Below are 22,246 nucleotides of genomic sequence, written 5' to 3' on the forward strand. Positions count from 1 at the left end.
AGGGCCCAAATTACCCTAGCAACCATGCATTGATTTGAATAAGAGACTGGACTATGAATAGGAGAGGGCCTGAATGGAAATATAAGTAATAAAAAGTAGCAGTAACAATAAATATGTAGCTTTACAGAACACTTGTTTTTAGATGGGGGTCAGTAACCCCAAAAAACTATAAAACAAAATACATAATGAAGACCAATTGAAATGTTTCTTAGAAATGATCATTCTGTAGCATACTAAAAGTTAACTTTAAGGTGAACCGCCCATTTAATGCCCTTTTTTATGCAAGGCAGTACTTTATTTGCAATAAAAATATTTCCACTTAAACCTATGGAAACGGCTCTCTTCCCAGTTACTGTATAAAGGCTGCTGGCTGCATAGTTAATGCAGATACATTTGTGGTCCATGACTGAGCTTATGCATTTTTGTCTGTATATTAGCAGGCGCCTTTCCTTTGCTACCTTCCCCATAGAGATAGCTCCATGCATTCCAAGGCTTTACAATATGCATCTAACTGGCTAAAGTGACCGTAACTTTAAGAGAGGAACAAGTGACAATAGAATGCAATGATGCCAAGGATACAGCTGTTTATGATTCAGACATGAACCTCTCTTTCCTTTTCAGTAGCTGGTCCTGATCAGCATAATCCGCTGCTCTGCCCGTGGGTTTTTTTTTGAAGCTTATGGAGCACCTGTGAATCCGAACAACAGAAGAGAACATAAAATGAGCTTCACTTGTGAAATACAGGGTATAATTTCAGCACATTGCATGACACATGCACCTGCTGACAATGAATAACATTATCACATGTGCGGCTTTGCCCCTCTTTCTCTCTCAGCTTTTAAAATGCAGTCACAATAGGTGCTTTCTAGGCTGGTGGGGACAATGCCATGTAATTTTTTTTTTTTTTTTTTTTTTTGCAGTTTCTGTAATAATAACATCTGCAGAATCTATTTTTAAGGAAATTACAGCACTAAAAGCATTTTAAGAAGCGTGTTCCCAGCACCCTTAGCAAGCGCTATAAAAGGCAGGTGGTAACTGAAAAGAGGCATTATGGAAGGGGCAGTTCACTCAGAAGTGGATAAAAGCCAGTATGGATCTAACTACATTAGTTGCCTCTAAAAGGGATTCTGGCATATTTTAAAAACCATTGCTATATCATCCCGAGGACCTGATTTTCTAAGGATAGAAGCTGACAGGTTTTTTTTAACACCTGTTTATTTTGATGATTCCGCTATCCAAAATAACTGGCCAGCCTCAGCCTTAGCGCTAAGTAAATGACCACAAGATCATAAAAGTGTCTCCCCAGGACTTGATGGTGATGGTGTGGTGCTCTCAGGTCTCTATGTAACATATAATAGGCCTATAAAGTCTGTATCAAGATATCATTTATAAATTCCCTTATTCTTCCCCTACTCTTTGCAGATAACAACGAGGACCCTATGTCTAGCTTCAGAAAGCAGATATACACCCTTAAACACAGGGTGCTTATTGTGTACAAAGAAGTCTTCTTCTGTACATTTATTCATGTATTATTGTTTACCTTGGCATAAACCATTCCCATGCCAAATTGAGCATGTATAACATCTGTTTATAAATGAGGACCCTGGAATTCATTTACTTATGAACCATTGGCTCATATGGAGAATATCACTAAGAGACAAACAGTATGGCAGATCCCACTCAAAAGAAAGATTATGAACACAACAAAACAGCCTCGCAATGGGAGGGTGAGCGGATTTACTACAAAACCAAATATGCATTACTTTTTAAAGAGTACAGTTACAGGTGTGGAATCCGTTATCCGGAAACCTATTATCCAAAAAGCTCTGAATTACAGAAAGTAATTGATCCCAGCTAAGATATAATTAATCCTCATTGGAAGCAAAACCAGACTATTGGGTTCATTTAATATTTACATAATTTTCTTGAAGACTTAGGGGGTTATTTATCAAAATCCGAACTTATCTCAATATTTTCTGGAAAAAAACGCTGACCAAATCCGCACGGGTTTTTTGGGTTTATTTATTAATACACTTTCCCGAAAATTTTGTTTTTTCCGAGAAAAAAGCGTGAAAATCCAATCTTCACATTTTTTTTCGGATCTTTAATCCGATTTTCACGATTTTTTTCAGATTTTTCAACCGAAAACTCCGAATTTTGCCTGAAAACTCTGAAAACTTCGGGGCGTTGCCAAAAACCCAGCGCACATCAAAAAATCATTGGGACTTCTCCCATTGACTTATATGCAACCTCGACAGGTCTGAGATGCCGGATTTTCAGACTCTGACTTTTCCATCCTCTGGGTTTAATAAATTCGTGATTTTTTCAAAAGTCCGATTTTATTAAAAAAAATCACAAATTTTTCTAGATTTTTGCATTCGGAGTTTAGTAAATAACCCCCTTAATGTATGAAGATCCAAATTACATAACAAGTCCCATATCTATACCATATACAGCATAAAGCTTGAAGCTACTCATTTATGTGCTTATGGTATTTGTTATTAGGACCAATAATTTCAGCCCTCCATACAGATTATTTAACTATTTAGCTGGTGCTGTATAATTATGTTCAAATCGGTTGACTACATTCTGGTTTACACCTGAGCAGAGGGGCAGGCAAAGCACCCTTTTGACATTAAAGGACATCTATAACTTTGGAATAAATGTTAGTAACATCAATATTATATCTGCATTAGGCAAAAATCCAAAAAATTGGCCAAGTTGAGAAGCACTGAATGACTAATATAATACAAATATTTAACCAGCATTTGCATTCTGAGAAGGGGTTCCTCTGTAAAAGTCTGAAGCTTATTTTTATTTTCTAATGCCATTAAGGACTTTAAAAATATTTTACAGTAATCAGCTTTAAAGCAAAAATATTTATTGATTAATATGTTCTTCTAGCTTTAAAGGTTGAGGGACCATACTGGTATTTGACTTGCCAATTAGGTTATATGGTTCATATGTACATTTTAAAGAATTTGGCTAATAAATCATCTGAAGTAGACAACGTCTGATTGCATCGAACATTTACTCCCCTTTGCCTTTATTCTGCTGCATCCACTCTGCACAGAGGGCGGTTCCACAGTTTTAATACATTAACGCACCAATACGACTAAAAATCCACATCTCGCAATGTAATATTGTTCCTTAAACTGTTATTGCATTGCGAATTTTAATTGCGCACTCATAAGAAGTGCTTGAAGGTGTCGTAATCTTCTGGAGCAAACATAACGACTTTTTCAGTAAGAAGTTTTATTACATTGACTGCGCATTGGCGCAAACTATAAAATTCGCAAACAGTCTTTCACTGTCGGAAGTGGTCTCTAAACAGTTTCCGGGCCTGTAAAAGCTATATTAAATTCGCACAAAGCAAAATTTGTTCGCGCAAAGGCATAACTTTTCGCATTGCGAATAGTTTTTCCGTTAGCGATTTTTATTACATTCCCCCGTAAGTCTATGTATGCTGAGTATAGGGAATATTAATGCTAGGCTGGTTTTATGAGCTTTCTCTTGAAAGTATCAACAAACTTAGGGTTTTTATTCTAATGTTATGGACTTTTCCATCGCCATCGTATTTTTGGCTGGCAAGGTCACAGTTCCATCATTACACCACCTGCTGGCTTCCTGGAGGAGGATTATACAACAGGTGGTCTGTTAGTGTCATTTTTGTGAACTTCAATAAATCATATATTATGGGGGACATTTACTATGGGTCGAATATCGAGGGTTAATTAACCCTCGATATTTGACCATCAAAGTAAAATCCTTCGACTTCGAATATCGAAGTCGAAGGATTTACAGCATTTATTTCGATCGAACGATTAAATCCTTTGAATCGAACGTTTCGAAGGATTTTAATCCATCGATCGAACGATTTTCCTTAGAAAGCTTAGAAAGCTTATGGCCTAACATTGGTGTTCGGTAGGTTTTAGGTGGGGAAGTAGGTAGTCGAAGTTTTTTTAAAGAGACAGTACTTAGACTATCGAATGGTCGAATAGTCGAATGATTTTTAGTTTGAATCGTTCGATTCGAAGTCGTAGTTGAAGGTCGAAGTAGCCAATTCGATGGTCGAAGTAGCCAAAACAACCTTTGAAATTCAACGTTTTTTTTCATTCTAATCCTTCACTCAAGCTTTTTTATTTTTGAATTGGGCAGGCCGTACCCAGTGACTGTGCCAATGCTTTGATTGGCATCTAACCCTACCCATTTTACAGCTGACAGAATCCATTACAAAAAAAAATTCTGTAGTCATGGGCATCTTTTAACCTATCATTCACATCTATTTAAACTGTTGCTCAGATAATCAATAGCAGAGATGATTTAAAACTGGTGTTACCACCTGTCCTGGAAATTACTGTCATAGCAGGTAAAAATGATACTGAAAGAAAGACAACAGATGTGAGAAGGCCATTATTTTTTTTTCTTTAAAAGGTGACTGGGAATGGCACTGCTGCATTATTTATAAGTACAAATGCAAGTACATGTCATTGAATCATAGCACGGTGCGTCACAATTTGTAAATGCATCCCTCCATGTTTCAATAAACATGTTTTATATGCATTTATATTTACATCACACTATTAAATAAAGAAAATATTTATTCTGGATAGTATATTTATGAATAAGATAGTTGCTTTGTAGCAATAAAATATACACAATTTACCACTTCTAGTATGATCAAACATAATGTTTACACATTGTATTAAAGGTTCATTACCTTTATTCATTTGGTTTATTTTTCATCCATTTTCATATACTGTTCTTTTCATCACTCACTCTCTCGCTCTTTCCTGACTGTTTGCCTTTGGCTGATGCACAAAACATTTGCCAAATATGTAGAGGCAGGTACAACAATCAAGACATTTTGGCTGTAAGTTACTATTGTTAGTAGAGAGAGTTTGTAAAAGAAACAGTTCATGAAAAGAAATTAGGACAGGGGTAACTGAAGTAATACTTGGAAAAAGGTCTCAGAACAGTATCAAGAAAACACTGCTAAGATTCTCACAACAGGGACATTAAACGGAATACTGAATGAATAAAAGCAACCTAACAGTTAGAAAAGCAATTACATGATAATCTACAAGTCTCTCCAGGGAGCATTTAACAGCTTCATTGAATAAATATACATTTAAGGCAAGTTAATGGACACTGAAATTACAGCTAAATGCTGTAGTTACATTTAGACTTGGGAAATGACCATGGGGCAGATTTACTAAAGGGCCAAGTGGCCGTTGCTAATGAAAATTAACCAGAGATCTCATCCGCAGGGACATCGCCAATTTACTATCAAGCGCAGACAACAATTCACTAGCAAAAGAGACCATCGCTAGCGCAGGTTCGCTCCCTATCACCGGGCAAATTTTTTCTCAGATGAACAATCGTTACTCCGCAAATTCACTAAAGAGCAAATTTTACAGAACGTTACCTCTATCACCAACGTTTCCTTCTCCAACCTTAGACCAGGCGACCTGATAAGATGAAGCTGTCAGTAACATGATATGCTGGAAACTCATAAAAGTTGTAAAAAAAACACTGGCGTTTTTATCAAAAGTCCTAACTATTTGTTAATTTTTTAAATCAATTTGTGGGGTATGCCACATTTGTTTTAGGGTGGGCTCATATCTAGGGTGTTAGAGGATAGCTTTATTCTTTATTTTGCTTCCTTGGACATTTGTAAAAATAAGTGGCCACTTCAAGCATTTTAACCAACTTCTCTAATAAAGAAGTCCATACTACCTATACTATATGTTTCAATAGGCAGAATTGAACACTAGCGAAAGACCACTAAGAAATGCTTGTGCTGACAAATTAACGCTAGGGAAACTTCGGCTGCTGAGACGCAACTTTGCATCCTAGTGAATTAGCGTATTAGCGTGAAGTGTGGAGGATCGTTCGCTGGCGAAAATTCACCCTTTGAATTTGCCCCCATGTGTTTAAACCCTGGCTACTAGAAACATTTACACATTGTAGGATTTTTGCCATCAACATGGATTCATGCAGCTCAGTTAAGTTAGCCAAGTGAAAGGTACTGATAGATTAGGAGGAAAAAGGAAAACAGTGGAAAAAATATATGGTTTGTTTGCTTAAATAGGGCTCTAATATGGTATTTCCATACTATTAACGCTGTAAAATATGTTGGCACTATATAAACATATGTTAATAATAACAAGAATAATAATGTTGCTTTATGGATAGTTGTTTCCCAGATAATAGATGCCATGCTTGTTTTTGCATTACTTTTTGGCAAAATTACCAAAGCAGCTGGGGTTGGGTTGACCATGTCCTTCAGGTTTGTTCTAGTTGGGGCTCACTGGAATGTGATGAGCTGTCTCCCTCCACAATCACTGTTGCGGGGAAGGCAAGTCAGTTCTGTGCATGCGCTGATGGTTGACCACAGGCCAGACAAGAGAAGGGTAATGTAGTATGTCATAGCCCTGTTCCCTAGAAATCACGATTTTAACAAAATTTTGGCCCATTTAAACAGTGAAATGGGCCAAAAGACAACTCTTTGCCAAGTATAAAGTGTAACAGTGTGAATTATTTTGATTCTGGGCAAAGGGTTTGTAGGGTGGCCCATTTATCAACATTCTCATTTTAGTGGTTTTAGAGGTTTTTGAAACCACAAATAAATGCATTTTCTCTAAAACCACAAATGCAATGTCATTTATTGAAAGATCCGAATATAAAAAGTATAAATGAAAAAAAATGCTGAACATTCTAAACAAAAATATGAAAACCTCTAAAAATTCTCGTTTTTCAGACAATTACTAGCAAAAAAGCCTCTAAAAGTCTGAATGGCAAAAATAGGGTCCAATAGTATCAGTGCAGTTCCCATTGATTTCTCTGGGGCTTCAACTGCTTTTAGGTGCCAAAGTTTTGTATTAGATTTTTTCATAGAATAAATGCCACTCAAAACTTACCGCCATCCGCCAGCTTGTAGTCCAGTCTTAAACAGGTGCACCGTCCTAAGCATCCCCCACTGCTTCACTTATCCAAGAAAAAAAGAGATTAGCAGCAACTTAGTCAAAATAAAAAAAATTATTAGTTTACATTAAAATTCAAAGTACACAAAGTGGAGCCTTGCACGTTTTGGGAATACCTGCCCTTAATCATAGGCATCATTTAGTTCTACTTTAAAATTGGTTTCCATACAAGAGGTACTGTTTTATTTTTACAGAGAAAAAGCAAATAAGAAACAAAACTGAATTATTTTCTTAAAATGGAGTCTATGGAGAAGTTTTTTCCATTAGCGGGAGCTGTCTTTGAAATGGGGTTCCGGATAAGAGATCCTGTATTACTGTTATGGCACATGCACCTGTTTTTAAACTATAAACTGTTGAGTATAACTGAAGGGATGCAACAGCATTAGGCCATCTTTTTATGGCAGAATTTTTACTCACTTTGAAGCAGAAGCCACAGACAATTATATATAAAGTAACATATTTTATTATTTTACATCTGCTTAAATAAAAATGGTGCGAAGCAAATCATGTCTGGATACATAGCCAGATTACTTATTATTATATGTAATCATTATAACAAAAAACAATGTAAACCCTCACAAACAATCTCTACCATTTATTAATTTACATTAACACTTGCCAGTTCTGGGGCACAGATGTCACTTTCAGGCTCATGATTAGATTTATATATATATATATATATTGGCAGTAGGTGGTGATAAGCAAATAATTCCTTTGCAAGCACCATCCAGTTCATATTGTAGCTGAATGTTAGTGGACACTATTAAAGTTTAAGCTGGAAAATTAAAAGAACAAAAACATGCAGAATTTCTTTTTTGGGTTAAAGTCCTTGACACTGGTTAGAAAACATCAGGACAATTTAGATCCTGAAGCAAAACTTGATTAAATAGAAAAGTCAAGCAGGGATTTGCACTCCCTCTTGCCGCGAGCCCAGAGGCAAAGAAATCTATCCGTCCCGCTCTACAGACACATAAATGGAGTGTGATGACCAAAGCTAACAGTTAATGAGTTGGAAGCTTCTAGGAATAAAATGAATATATCTGCATACATTAGTTCTCAACTGGGAAAGAATCAGCTGTTTGTCCTTTAATTCAGCAAGACAAAAACTACAACATGTATGTTCTAGATGGAGATAAGGAGGATAGCTAGACACAAGGGAGGGTGCAGTCTGAAACATTTAGGGCCAATCATGTATCAGTACACATCCTTGTTTAAAAACATAATATACTTCGCTGAGAGGCTCCAGGCTGCCCACATATAATTAAATGAAGGTAGAACTGCTGAAAACATGTAGGGGCAAATTCCGTAACCGGCGAAAATTCGCCAGAGTTGGCTTTGCAGCCATCACAACACTTCACCAGGCGTAACTTCGATAGGACAACGCCAATTTCCTAAAGTGCGAAGTTGCGTCCAGGACACTGAATGCTGGCGAATTTTCGCTAGCGCTACTTCGGCAATCAAAGTGAAGATGCGCTAGTGTTGCCTAATTTGCGTATGGCGGGAAGTTAAAGTTGAATGGACGTATATGTTGCTGCGGGAACCTTAATAAATAAAATAGAGTTGTTATATTGCCCTACACATGAGCCCACTGTATAGTTTATGTGCCATATGTTAGAAAGTGGAGGGGGGAACCCGGTTACCCAAACAAAAATTTACAGACCTTTGCTGGCTATCACTCTGAAAAAAGGAAAAGACGCCAGCGTTTTTTCGGACTTAGAAAAAATTTGCATTAAAAATTGAGGAAGTCCCATGCACTCCATTGCACTGAGGTAACATTCAGCAAAATCTGCATCTTAGTGAATTTGCGGAGTTACGTCCGTTTGCCAGAGCGAAAATTCGCCTGGCGTTAGAGTGTGAAGCAACGTTAGAGTATATCTCCTTTGCTAGCGGAGGTCACTTGCCCTTCAGGGAATCTGCCCTGTAGTATTTAACTTGGAAGCAGTTTTTTCTGATGAAGTCACAAGTGTTTTGGGAGACCTCCCCCTTGAAAAGATCCTGAAGGATGTAGGGACACCACTGTATAACATGAATATCAAAGTATGGAGGGATTCCCAGCAGTTCAATGTTTTCCCCACAGAATATTTTTCAGTCTTGAACATTTTCCTGACACAGGTATTAAAGAATCTACTGCTTGGGTCAATGTATCAGTTTGTCAGAATGCATTTGACTGCTCTGAGCAATGGAATGCCATTGTGTGCTATGGGGTGTTAGTGTTCACAGGCAGGGCTGAGCTCTAACACCCTACTGAATCATCAAGCCCCAGGTAATTAACAAGGTTTACTTAAAAATGAATGCAATGCAAGATAATGGGGGCTTAACATTCTGGTAACAATCGTTTTTCATATTACTAAGGTTACTACTAGAGTCAAAATGATTAGTGAATTAATCACTCTGGTAAAAAAATGATTGGACAGTGGTCCGTTAGCTTTACATCAGCGCCAGTCCAGTGAATATCCATTTAACTCAGCAGTTAGCGCACTTAACTAATGTTCATTTACTTAAACAAGTACAAGACAGTCATAATAGGTGTAATTTACAACCACTAAAGCAGTTGGGGTCAAGATAATTTCCCTGTAGTCGGTTGCGTGAAACATCCCATTCATTTAAGGTACAGGTATGAGACCTGGTTTTATGGATAAGGGATATTTCTGTAATTTGGATCTTCATACCTTAAGTCTACTAGAAAATCTTCTAAACATTAAATAAACCCAATCGACTGGTTTTGTTTCCAATAAGGATTAATTATATCTTAGTTTGGATCAAGTACGTACTGCTATTTTATTATTGAAGAGAAAGAGGAATAATTTAGAAAATTTGGATTATTTAGAAAAATGGAGTGTATGGGATATGGCCTTTCAGAGTTTTCAGGATAACAGATCCCATACCTGTACTTGCTTCAAAGGATGCTTTTTGCACTGTTTTTGTATAGTTTCCATATAGTTCTTTCAGCTTCCAGTTCCCAATCAAATGCAGCTGCATTTATTGATGCAGGGGTACCCTGGAGCTACCACCACTTCTGAACCAGGCAGTAGCTCCAGGACTCCCACATCAATTGCTGTAGTGGCAAAAGAGTAATATACATATACCACTCACAGGCCAAGTGCCAGAAATTATCAGTGCAATTGCGTCCAATTTGCATCAAAGCATGAGCACAATCTTAACACATTGGCTGCAATTACGCTAAGCTCAATTCAACCATCTGATGGCGGCAACAGTGGAATTCTGTGAAAAATACTGAATTGTGGAAATAAAAATATGACAGTTGGGCTCAAAATTGCACTTTGCTCACTGCGCTTGTGGTCATAAAATGGTACACCATGTTAATTCTAAGAACTATGGGGCAGATTTACTAAAGTCTAACACTAGCTTCAATTTGCGTTAACGCCTGCAGGGCAAAATTGCCCCGAGTACAAGAACCCTAGTGAAGTTTCGCTAGGCAGAAATGAACGCTAGCGTATCTTCATTATCAAATGCTCGCATTGCCGAAGTAACGCCAGTGAAAAGTCACCAGTGTTCAGCAGCCATGACGAAACTCCGCATTTTAGTGAGTTAGCGTAGTCTGAGCGAATTTACGCCTGGCGAGGTGTTGCGCTGGGTGTGAAGTGGACGCTGCCAAATTTTCACCGGTTAATATATCTGCCACTATATTTCTTAAAAATAAATCAGCTAAGCAATTTGTCTATGTACAACCCCCGTGATGCCTCCCTGGCAGTCAACCTGTGCAGATGCCACTGTCTCTGGTCTGCATTGCTTTACTGCACTGGCTTCACCTGAGCTTGATTTATTTTTTAACGCACTTAGTTTTAAATAAAACTCTGTCAATCACATTGTCCTCATTTCACAAATAAAGCCAACACGTTTCAGCTTCTGGTAAAAATACACAAATTTAACATGGGCAAATGTGATGCAAAAAAAATAAGAGTAATGTAATGCTCCTTTGTTTGATTCCCTAACAGGAATATTTGCTTTTGGACAAATGTGAAGACTAAATTGCTCTTGAAATTAAAAACATATGTCTAATTGATGTTTTGAAAAAACAACTCCAGTTAAATAGGGGTTGCCCAACCTTTGTTTTTACTTGTGAGCCACATTCAAATGTAAAATAATTTGGGGAGCAACACATGCATGAAAAAAGTCCCTGGGGATGCCAAATAAGGGCTGTGATTGGCTATTTGGTAACCCCTATGTGGACTGGCAGCCTACAGGAAGATTTGTTTGGCAGCAAAAGCAGTTTTTATGCAACCAAAACATGCCTTCAAACCAGATTCAAAATGAAGCTCCTGTTTTGAGGCCACTGGTAGCAACATGTTAGGGTTTGGTGAGTTTGAGACACTGGTTGGGGATCACCAAGTTATAAGAATGTTTTTAATGGCATGGGCTTTGCACTTTTGGACATTTGTTTGAATGTGAACATCTCCTTTTAATATCTGTACATTTTTCTTCATGTGGCCCCATTATTTTACCCCGTAATCCTATATATTAAATCCACTCAACACCCACTAAATATGTAACTTCTGCAATGTTCCATGCAATTCTATTCACTGGAATAAGCAACATTGCATTGCATTGCTATTAATTGTACAACGCCACTGAGAACCTATATACTTCCATCATAGAGTCAGTAACATATCTTTTATAAACACAAACAAGCAATATTTATTAATGTTACCCATTGGCAGAAATATGTCTACACCGCCTGAACATAGTAGTAAAACATGTTTCATTTCCAGCAAAATACCGATGGGAAGTATAATAAATGCCTCATCCAGTAGAGCTCCAGGAACAATAATCCATTCCACTAATACAGTTGTCAGGTTGGCTCAGTAATGTACGTGATAAAGAGTTTATCAGGAAGGGATATAGTGAGAGAACCTTTTGCAATCACATTATGCCGCAGCTTTGATTATCGCTGTGCCTCTTTATTCTCCATGGCATTCTATACCAGAAGTTATTAAAAGTCAGACACGGAGGTCCAAGGTATAATTTCCTGTCTGCAGAGATAAGCTCTGCTCTACTCACCATTTAATTAGCGCCATTATTTTAGCTTCTACTAAGTGCCTTTTTTAATGGGATTTGTTCTACCCTGTTTGTTCAATATGTTATTTACAGACCATTTAATGTTTTTGCTCCTTTTCATCATTTGCTTTGAAGATGATCACGAGACTTTGTGGTTATCATGTACATCATGGCCCCTACTCAAGAATCTCCCGTCTGTAATTAATCAGGAGAATAGCCCATAATGAGAGGAGTGCCAGTCTCTCCACTGAAAAAAGTATAAATAACTGTTTTTATCAAGACCGGCTGCTTTTCTTTCTCACCTCTGTGGAAATGAAACAAAATGACCTGATGGGACTGTAATTAGGGAATACTCATTGTTATGTAAAATTGGAGAAACGAAATGTAATTTTGAATCATCCTCTTATTTGTCACACTGTTAGGCATGTGATGTATTCATTTGTTGTAGAATGCATGTTAAAATGATCCAATAACTTCAGGTTGCAAATTGAGAACAACCCATCATGAAGACGCCTTTGTAAAATAAATAAACTTTTTTTTTTCTTCCCCCCTTTTTTCCCTTTGCTAGGTTGTTGTTCAATTTCAGGCATAAATCAACCACTATTTCGATTTACCTATTTTCATCTCCCTGGAAATAATAAATGTACCCGCTGAGTCTTTTCAAAAGAGTGCAAAAGTGCTTTGCTTTTGTTATTTGACATGCGTAACCGCCAATACTACTCCTGTCTCTCACCGAAGGTTAAAAGCCAATTTTTTTCTCTTGTGTGGGTAAAATAATGATGAACAAGTCTTGCTTACTTGGCTTTTAAACCCACTCACACGCACCAGTTTAATGCCCCTACGCTCTGACATTTAAGGTTTTTTTCGCCACATTTTCATAGCACTGTCATTGTACAAAGTATTGTAGAATGTAAGATTAAAAAAAGAAAAGCTTCTGCATAGAGATACTATCCATACTGATGAGAAACACAGATAAAGGATCTAAGCAGAATACAGTTACTTCAACTTAGCATCAAGGCTAAGATATAATTAGGGTTATATATCAAGTGGAGCTATGAGCTAAATAAGTGTTCTCTGCTAAATCTGCTATTCATCCCAATGAATCTGACCTTAGTTCCCATTTTGAGTCACTCAATACATATCTCTGTATGTTTCTTCTGATAACAATCACCCAATAACATTTTCCCTTCAATCATCACAACCAAATATAATCGTGAGCACCTTTTGTGCTTCAAAAGCTACTGAATGATGACTGACCAAGGCCATCCGATTAAATATACCTATAATAAAAAACCTTTTTTATATTGCTAATGCTTCAGCCTACCTTCTTCTCTTTTCATGTAGTGATGCCAAAACACTTCAGAATCAGAACTTCTATTTGTCTGTTTGTTTTGTTGTGTATATACTGGGAAGGTTTACAGGGTAACATAACTTAGATTTCATCATTAGTATACTATTAGTGCAATTAACAATATACTTTTCATGGTGGACTTTTCCATGCTGATTGTAACTCAAAAATGAAAGTGTAAATTGGAATTTTCAAGATTAATAGTGATGAGCGAATTCTTTTGCCAGCCATGGATTTGTGGCGAAATTACGCATTTCACCATCTGCACATTTTTTTTGGTGGAACTGCCGAAAAAATCCACCGCAACAAAAAAGCTGCCAAGACAAAATTGTCACAGAGATAAAAAAAGTCGTCATAAGAAAAAACGACTTTAATGCATTTGGACAAAAAAGCTGCTGAGACAAACATATCGCCACAAGAAAAAGCCCATTTACTTTAATGCATTTGGAGTGAGAAAAAAAAATGTCATGTCAATAAAAAAATTGTCACGCTAAAAAAAAAATTGACTCCTATTGACTTAAATGTGTTTCGTGAATTTTTCACTATTTCACGTATCGAAATGGGACAGATTTGCTCATTACTAGTGATCAGCATTTGGGCATGGTATATCATATTAGGAATTATTGAATGTTTTATTCCAGCTTTGTTTGCTGAATATCCCAAATCATATAATGCTTTCACTGACCATGTTGCAAGCCCTTTTATCAGTCTCCTCCTTATCCAGTACAGAGAGATGACTTATGCTTTCATTTGTGTTCTTTACCAGGCTCGTTAGTCACACAAATCATGACATTGGGAGGTAAAAATAACTTGAACTGTAAGCCTAAAGGCTATTCCTTTCTCAGAGTTAATTTAGGACCATGTTCATATTCTAATGTTGGTGGGCACATATTCAAACAAAGTATGTCAGATTTTATTTAGTTTAACGAATTTTCTAAGCAATGTAATTTTTGCCTGTAATTACTTGCTTAGAAAAAAAATGAAGAAGTAAACAGGGCACTGCCCTGTTTTATTTGTAGGCTAAACAATGCTACACAGTGTTGCATGTTTGAGAATGGGCTGTGGATCTTTATATGGACTTTATCTAGGTTTCTATATCATGGTGGGAAATACGTTTGTTTATATAAGGGCTCATTTATGATTGCAAGCACAAGTGCAAAGCACACAATTGATGCAAAATTCAGCATGCACTGACGCCAGTGACAGAAAGTAAGTGTCCCATTCACGATGATTTCACTTGCAAGTACTTGTAGGGAGCGGCATTGCACCTGCCCAGTTTGCTTTAATGAATAGTGCACAAGCATGCTCACTGACACAAAGGGAACCAGAGAATTAATGCAATCCTGGAATCAATAACCACAACTCACTTGTGCCATGCTGAATGGTTGCTAATGCCCTTATTAATATGGCACCCCAGAAGTGATGCCTTTCCAATACAAAACCTGAGAAAGTTGAAAGAAAACAGAAGTTAAGTGTTAATCTAACACAAGTTGTGATGGACGCAATTTACAACAAACCTACAATTATGCTGGTATTCTGGGGAAAAATGCTGCACTGTGGGAAAAAATGGCAAAAAGCATCCAAAAAGTGCACTGGTTTATTAAAGGAGCCCTATGATATCTTATATCTGCATTTCAAAAATGTTCTTTGCTGTCTTTCAGTTTAATAACAGAATGCATAGGCATATAAAAAACGAATCTTATACACACATTTTAGTCATTTATTATTTATTATGTTTCCCACATACACATATAAATTCAACTATGTCCAAGGGAGGGAACAGGTGACTGAATCTTATTATGTAGGAAGGATCCTTACAAACTTTTGCCCCAGTGTAGTAAGCCAATAGCAGCTTTGAACAGTCTGCTGCAAGTTAGACATGAAATTAAACCAAATGTCGATTTGGTTCCTATTCGCTACTGCACTAATGCAAAGTTCCTGGCGTCGAAAATGAGCCCCAGACATTATAACCTCCAAATGATGAATAAAATGCCACTACACTTTCTTTTTATTCTTTTGTGTTTGAGATAAATGTATACAAGTGTAATCTTGGTGCAGGTTTTTCTTAATGTCTTTAAAGGTGTTCTTGCCATTTTTTTTGGAAATTCCCATTATCTTAGAAACACTTATTTCTTTATGTTAGTTACATTTTGTCCTGCACTCTAAAACAGAGTTCTGAGACCTGCATTCGCTCTTCATTTTTTGTTTGGCCTAACAAACTCCCATTGAAAGTTCTCATACCTGCTTTTGCAGCTTCATATAACGAAAATATTCCCTGATGCACAAGCTTTTTTTTCTGTTACCAGAATTCAATACAGGAATGGGTCCTGGGGTTTTCAGGATAAGGGGTCTTTCCATAATTTGGATCTCTGCCTACTAAAAAAACATTTAAACATTAATGATATGTGAACCCTATGCCTATATATATATATATACTTTTTATTTTGATGTTATGGTTTTATTTTTACACCTGATTCTAAAACCCTGAAACTGTAGCCATGCTTCTATAATCTGTATTTATATGAGTTTGCTTTGGATATCTGATGGCAGCCTCATCATTGCTTTAGAAACACAAAGATAATAGTGCTTACAATGGGAAAAGAAAATATGAACACTAATTATGTCTAGATTCTACATAGAGCAGCTCCACATGGGGTAGCTACATTCACAGTGGCAAAATGATGAGTCAGTAGGCAGCTATTATGTTGAGTGGGCAACAACCACAAAAATGTAGTAAATGATTGGGAGATGGCATATTTCTACACAGATAATAGGATGCTATTAGTTAAGAAATGACTAACTCTCCAGAAAATGACTTTTAGCTGAAAGGAGACACTGGCAAGAGGAAAGGAAAATAATTCCCCAGAAGCAGACAGTAAGGGCAAACAATTATCCTCCTGCTTTAAAAGGGTCTATCGCTGTACATCATAAATCTGATCAGAAATGTGCAGAAAACCTTTGTCTAATGCTGGATGCATATAAACAAAGAGAAATCGGATGGAAGCACTATACACACTAATGGAGAAAAACTGCCTCTATCAGCGGCCAGATTTCTGAAATTAGGCCCTTTCTCTTAAGATATTTTAGTGTGTATTTTCTTTTTTAAATACAGGTATCTGATCCATTATCCAGAAACCCATTATCCAAAAAGCTCCAGATTATGGAAAGGCTGTCTCCCAAAAACTCAATTTTATCCAAATAATTCACATTTTTAAAAATGGTTTCCTTTTTCTCTGTAATTATAAAATAGTGCCTTGTACAAGCTATATATAATTAATCCTTACTGACAGCAAACCAATCCTACTGGGTTTAATTCATGTTTAAATCTTATTTTGGTAGAATTAAGGTATGAAGATCCAAATTATGGAAAGATCCATTATCCGGAATACCCCAGGTCCCAGGTTCCGTTCTTCCTTTTTGACATTCAGTTGGAGGACTAATGTAAAAAAGGTGCATAAAAACTTTCTGAAGTAGCAAATATACAGTATATATTACATTTTACACAGACATGCCACATTCTAAAAAGGCATGTAATCCTTCCTTTAAACTATACAACGTATCTGCAAGTACTGTGTGTAACTGCTTTAGGGAGAGAAATCTACAACTTCTCAGCTATCACCAGAAAAAAAAAAAAAGCTTTTGGGTTGAAGCCCCCATTTTTGGTATTTTATCGGGGTCTCCCTTACATTATAAAAAGGTTACATGTATATGAAATCATTTACCTCTCAGTATTTTCTATAGTTCTAATAAGTGTTTACTCTATATCTCACCCTAATTCGCTTAAAGGGGTATGTTTATCAAAGAGTGAAGCTAGAGATTGCCACAGTCTGTTAGAGTGAAATTCCGCCACTCTCCATTCATTTCTATGGGATTTTGAAAGGGGTATTTATCAAAGGATGAACTTTCACCCATTGATAAATTCTTTTAAAAATCCCATAGAAATGATTGGAGAGTGGTAGACTTTCACTCTAGCAGACTGTGGCAATCTCTAGCTTCACTCTTTGATAAATATACCCCATAGACTGGTCCCAGCTATTCAGTTTTTGGAGCCCTACTGGGAGGCATACAAGCTCTAAAGTAAGGGCTCTAACACACTGCCGTTTTCACCTGCGCTCCCCTGTGTTCAGCCGCAGGGGAGCACAGTAATAGACACACTCAATTATTTTGAAGGGGGCTGTACTCACACAGACGCATGTAAGCACCAAACGCAGGTGAAATGCAACATGCTGTGTCCCAACCTGTGTTTGACGCTTACATGCGTCTGTGTGAGTACAGCCCCCTTCAAAATAATTGAGTGCGTCTACTCCTGTGCTTCCCTGCAGCTGAACGGACGAAAGCGCAATGCCCCAGGCAGGTAAAAACGGCCGTGTGTAGGAGCCCTTAGGGAACCTTTGGTCTGTATTACAAGATAATCTCTAAACTGCACTTCTGGCTTAATGAGCCGGCATGTATACAAATTCAGTTATTATACTAACTTAGCACTGAACCTATATACATGCCATATAGTCTAATAGTAAATTAATAATGGGCGTGCGACCAGACAAGCACAGCAACCTCCTAACAGCTAGTATAATATAGTCTTACACTGATTCAGCTTTTATGTCAGTGCTATATAGAGAATAATAATAAGCTGTTACTGCAACATTGGCAAACAACTTGAGTCATTCTCGTATTCATTTGCACAGATTTAGTCCACCAACTGGATTAATACGTATGAGGTTTTTGTATTTTTTTTTTTAATCCTGCAATAGATGAATCACTTTTGTGAAAGACCACTGCGTTGGAAGTATGCTCATTTCGACATTAGATGGCGCTCTTGCCTCCAATCCATATCAACAAAACAAATCAGAGAGAGAGAATACTGTGATAACAGAAATAACGTATTCCAGAGCAAAATAAAGATGCCAGTATTCTGTGTGTGACAATTGTGGCCACAAATGTGCATGTGAATTATGTGATGTGTCTTTCATGTTCCCTTCGAGCCAGAATAATAAACGTTGGACAGGCACACATGGAACCTTGCTCCGGTTGGACTCAAAATTAGTGATGGGTGAATCTGTGCCAATTTGCTTTGCCGAAAAATTTGCAAATTTACAGCGAAATTCACGAAACTTTTGTGAAACGCATTGAAGTCAATGAGCATCAAAATAATTTTGATGCTTGTCAATTTTGACACGAGCGACATTTTTTATACGCCCGACTATTTGATCCAAATGCATTAAAGTCAATCTGGCGAATTTATTTGTCCATCACTACTCAAAACTCCTTACAGAATTCAGCCCACTGGAACTAGCTGTATTTACTGACATTCGAATAATGAAGTTTTTCACAACTATTTTGCATCTTTCTTGTATTTAACAAAGTCCTCTTTTCTCAGCATTTTTTTCATCTCAGTGGGTGCATATTGATGCTCTTTATTAAAGGTACTTGTGTGTACAGTTTGTCCTTCCTGCCTCTTCTATTAAAGGAGAAGGAAAACCATTATACAATTGGGGTTCCAAAAGTTAGGCACTTTTTGACTACTTTTACATACCTGACTTCCTGGGCCAGTGCTCCTATCAAAAGAAAACCACACCGGCCGGGGTTCTTCTAGCGAACACCATGGAGAGATCCTCTTCCTGCTTCTTCTCTTTTCAAATTTCCCGGGGCAGATGCATGCACAGTAGAACAAAATAGGCGACTTTTTTGATAAAGTTAGGCTTTTCGCTCTACTGCGCAAGCTCATCCGTGAGAAGACCCGAAAAAGTGGGAAGAAGATCTCTCCGTGGTGCTTGCTAGAAGAACCCAGAAGAAGCAGTTTTTTGCTGATAGGAGCACCGGTCTGGGGTGTCAGGTAAGTGAAAGTAGTCACTTGGGGGTGCCTAACTTTTGGCACCTCCAAGGGTAAAATGGTATTCCTACTCCTTTAAATCATGCAAAAGTGTGCCTATTAAAGCTGGAAAAGCCAGGGGCTACTGCCAGTGGGTTGAATCAATAGGAGCAGCAGACTTGCGACAAAATTATCACATGATATTGCCATTTTAAAGCTGTGAATTGGAAGCAATGCAATCTTCACTCTGAAAATATCTCCGAAATTGTCTGAGAACATGTGCCCTGTTGGTCAGCGATGGGTTCACATGATTCTGGGAGCATGGATGCGCATACTGTGTTTTTATAGATGCTGAAACGTATCTTCCTTGTGAAGTGATTGCAGCTTTTTAATTTACTGGCATACACAGACCTTGCTTTTTTTAAAAAAAAAAAATTGCCTGATATTGTTTGGCTGCCTGGAGATAACATTACGATTTATAGCCAATAGGACGCTTGTTCTTCTTATATTCTTACATCCCTGTATTGAAAATTAATTTGAAAAAAGTCTCCTTAACTTTCTAAGAATATACAGTATTTCCTCTCTAATCATAAATCCAAGCTAAGCTGCAGGCTTAGCTTATACTGGTGCCAAAACAAACCTTTTGGGTTTAATACTTATTAGCAGGATTAAGGTATGGAGATCCAAATTATGGAACGGTTCATTATCTGGAAAAACCCAGGTCCCAAACATTTCGAAAAATAGATTCTATATCTGTACAGGGGTGCTTCACCAATGAGGCAAGTTGAGGCTGTCGCCTCAGGTGGCAGCGCCCCACTAGGTACCAGGGGCAGCAAAAATGCTGCTCCTTGTACTTTAAGAGCAAATTTCTGGGGGAAGGGGGGCAGCAGCAACGGCTGCTGCCTCAGGCGGCGGAGGGGCCAGGATCACCCCTGTATCTGTATATGCAAATTCTTGAGTCTGTTTTTCCTGGGGGTCCACAAGATAAGTGTATGTGTTTGCAAACTGGGTGAAAGGCGTGGCTAACATTATTAGAGCTTTATCATTCTTTTGATGTAATTCTCTGTGCAAACTCACTTTGAGTAGCCAGGGAGAGTCTCTGGGTTTCCCAGTGTCAATAGACACACTTGGGTGCAATTTATTTAAGCAGACTAAACAGATGAAATTACCCTAAGCACAAGTATATTTAAGTGCAAGGAATGAGTTTGGATGCAAGTACCTTTAATGAATGTCGTTATTAAATGCAACATTCCTATTCATTTTGCCCATTGAAGAAGAAAAAAAACCCCAGAAAAACAAGGCATATTGTTAATGTTTGAATGCCTAACATATGTTTCTGTTTGAACTCCTAGCAGAAAATTTTATCGAAAGTTCTAATTAAGCAACAAGACTAATGAAATAATTATGTATCATTTATTTATTCCTTTAAACACGTGTTTTCAATTATGGTTAGACCAAAGCCTGCCGCTAACAACGAGAAATCAGGGTTCCCAGCCTATTAGCTCAGTTGGGCTTTGCTAGGGTTCTGCAGTGAATCTACTTACCATGGCGAAACTTTAGCACAAAGAAATTTGCAGAGACTCCATGCTCCATCCCCCAACCTGGCTTTCAATCACTTACTGACCGTAATCACTTATTAGGTATTCCCTTTAATGCCAGAGACCCTTGTTAATTTGTGATTCAGCATGTGTCGCAGTCTGATGTGTAATTAGAAATCCTAAGGCCTGTCTCTCACCATAATTGCCTTGACTAAGGCCTCTGCATATCCACTTGTTAATTAGTAAACCACAATATCCAGGGGGCTTGTGCAGAGCTGGCTTAATTGTATTTCAGCTGGAACTGAGGGATAATTACCCTTCACTATCCATGCTGCTTTTTAATTCCTTTCTTTTTTTTTCCCATTATTATTTTATTTCCCTTTCTCCGTTCCTCATTTCCTTGCCGCAGCAAGAAACAATATCACATGCTTGGTCAGATTATAATGCTATCATCTGAACAGTGTGCGGAAGCAGAAAGCAACCCGTAGGAATGAGATCATTCCCTCACATTCATTATTACTGGGCAGACTTTGTGCGTCTTAAAGACACATTATGGCTGATATTTGTCAAAATATTTATCACTGAGCAAAGTGGACGGCCTCATTTAGCAGCAGGAATGGCAGGATATTCATCAATTATAATGTTAAAGCACTGTAATATTAAGTAGGTCGGTATTTAGTCATTACTGCTAGATTTTTTCAAAAATGTCCATGTGTAATCAGTAACATGTCTCTGTTTTCTCTATTTTCTCTAGCCCCTCCTTTATAATAGCTTATCATAAAAGTAAAAATGGTAGTGCTAAACACAACATTGTGGCAAAACTAGAGGCTTTTGGGCCTCTCACACAGCAATACATTTGAAGCTTGGGGAAGTGTTCATATTCTGAAACTGCCATCTATATACCCTTCCACATGTCAACCACCCAATTGGTATACCTCTGATTCACACTACAATAAAGTATCTGATATATGGCAGGTTCACAACCAAGCCTTTTTCCAACATGCCTTGTTCTTTGAATTCTGGAATTGTTAAAGACACTGCATTCCTCTCTGTGTAAGCTGCTAGAAGGGTGTTCATCTGTTGGGTCTGGAAACCTCATTGAGCTGATCTAAGTTACTTAAATCAGATGTACGTAGATGTGGGCCATGTAGCTCTTGGACAACTGAGCTGCCTGTTGTGTTATGTGGTTGTGACTTTGCCAGGAATAAAGTTTGTATGGCATCTATTATCCAGAATTCTCAGGACTAAGAGTTTTCCAGATAAGGGATATTTCCATAATTTGGATCTTCATAGTCTGCTAAAAATAATTTAAACATGACATTAACTCAGTAGGACTGTATGCCCCCCAATGGGATTCATGCAGCTCAGAAATGATCAAGTACAAGGTAATGTTTTATTATTACAGAGAAAAATATATTTTTCAAATGATTTACTTAAATCATAAGTAGATTTGGAGCAACAGGTTTCTGGATAATGGGTCTCATACTGTATGCACCAGGAAATACATCAGGGGCTCAAAACCCCCAAAAACTTTGGATCAAATGGGAAA

General features: G+C 37.6%; 1 long non-coding RNA gene across 2 annotated transcripts in view; it reads right to left on the reverse strand.

The window, feature by feature from the left end:
* The window catches only part of LOC121401564, an 85,550-nt gene that overhangs the window by 23,618 nt on the left and 39,686 nt on the right, over positions 1-22,246 (reverse strand). The window contains exon 3 of one of the 2 annotated variants that reach the window (XR_005966360.1): positions 6,838-6,985. The exons of the other annotated variant lie outside the window; for it this stretch is intronic. This is a non-coding gene — a long non-coding RNA (uncharacterized LOC121401564). Of the gene's footprint in view, positions 1-6,837; positions 6,986-22,246 lie in introns of those variants that run through there. 2 annotated transcript variants of the gene reach the window in all.

The sequence above is a fragment of the Xenopus laevis genome, chromosome 3L (assembly GCF_017654675.1).
Source record: "Xenopus laevis strain J_2021 chromosome 3L, Xenopus_laevis_v10.1, whole genome shotgun sequence".
NCBI lineage: Eukaryota > Metazoa > Chordata > Amphibia > Anura > Pipidae > Xenopus > Xenopus laevis.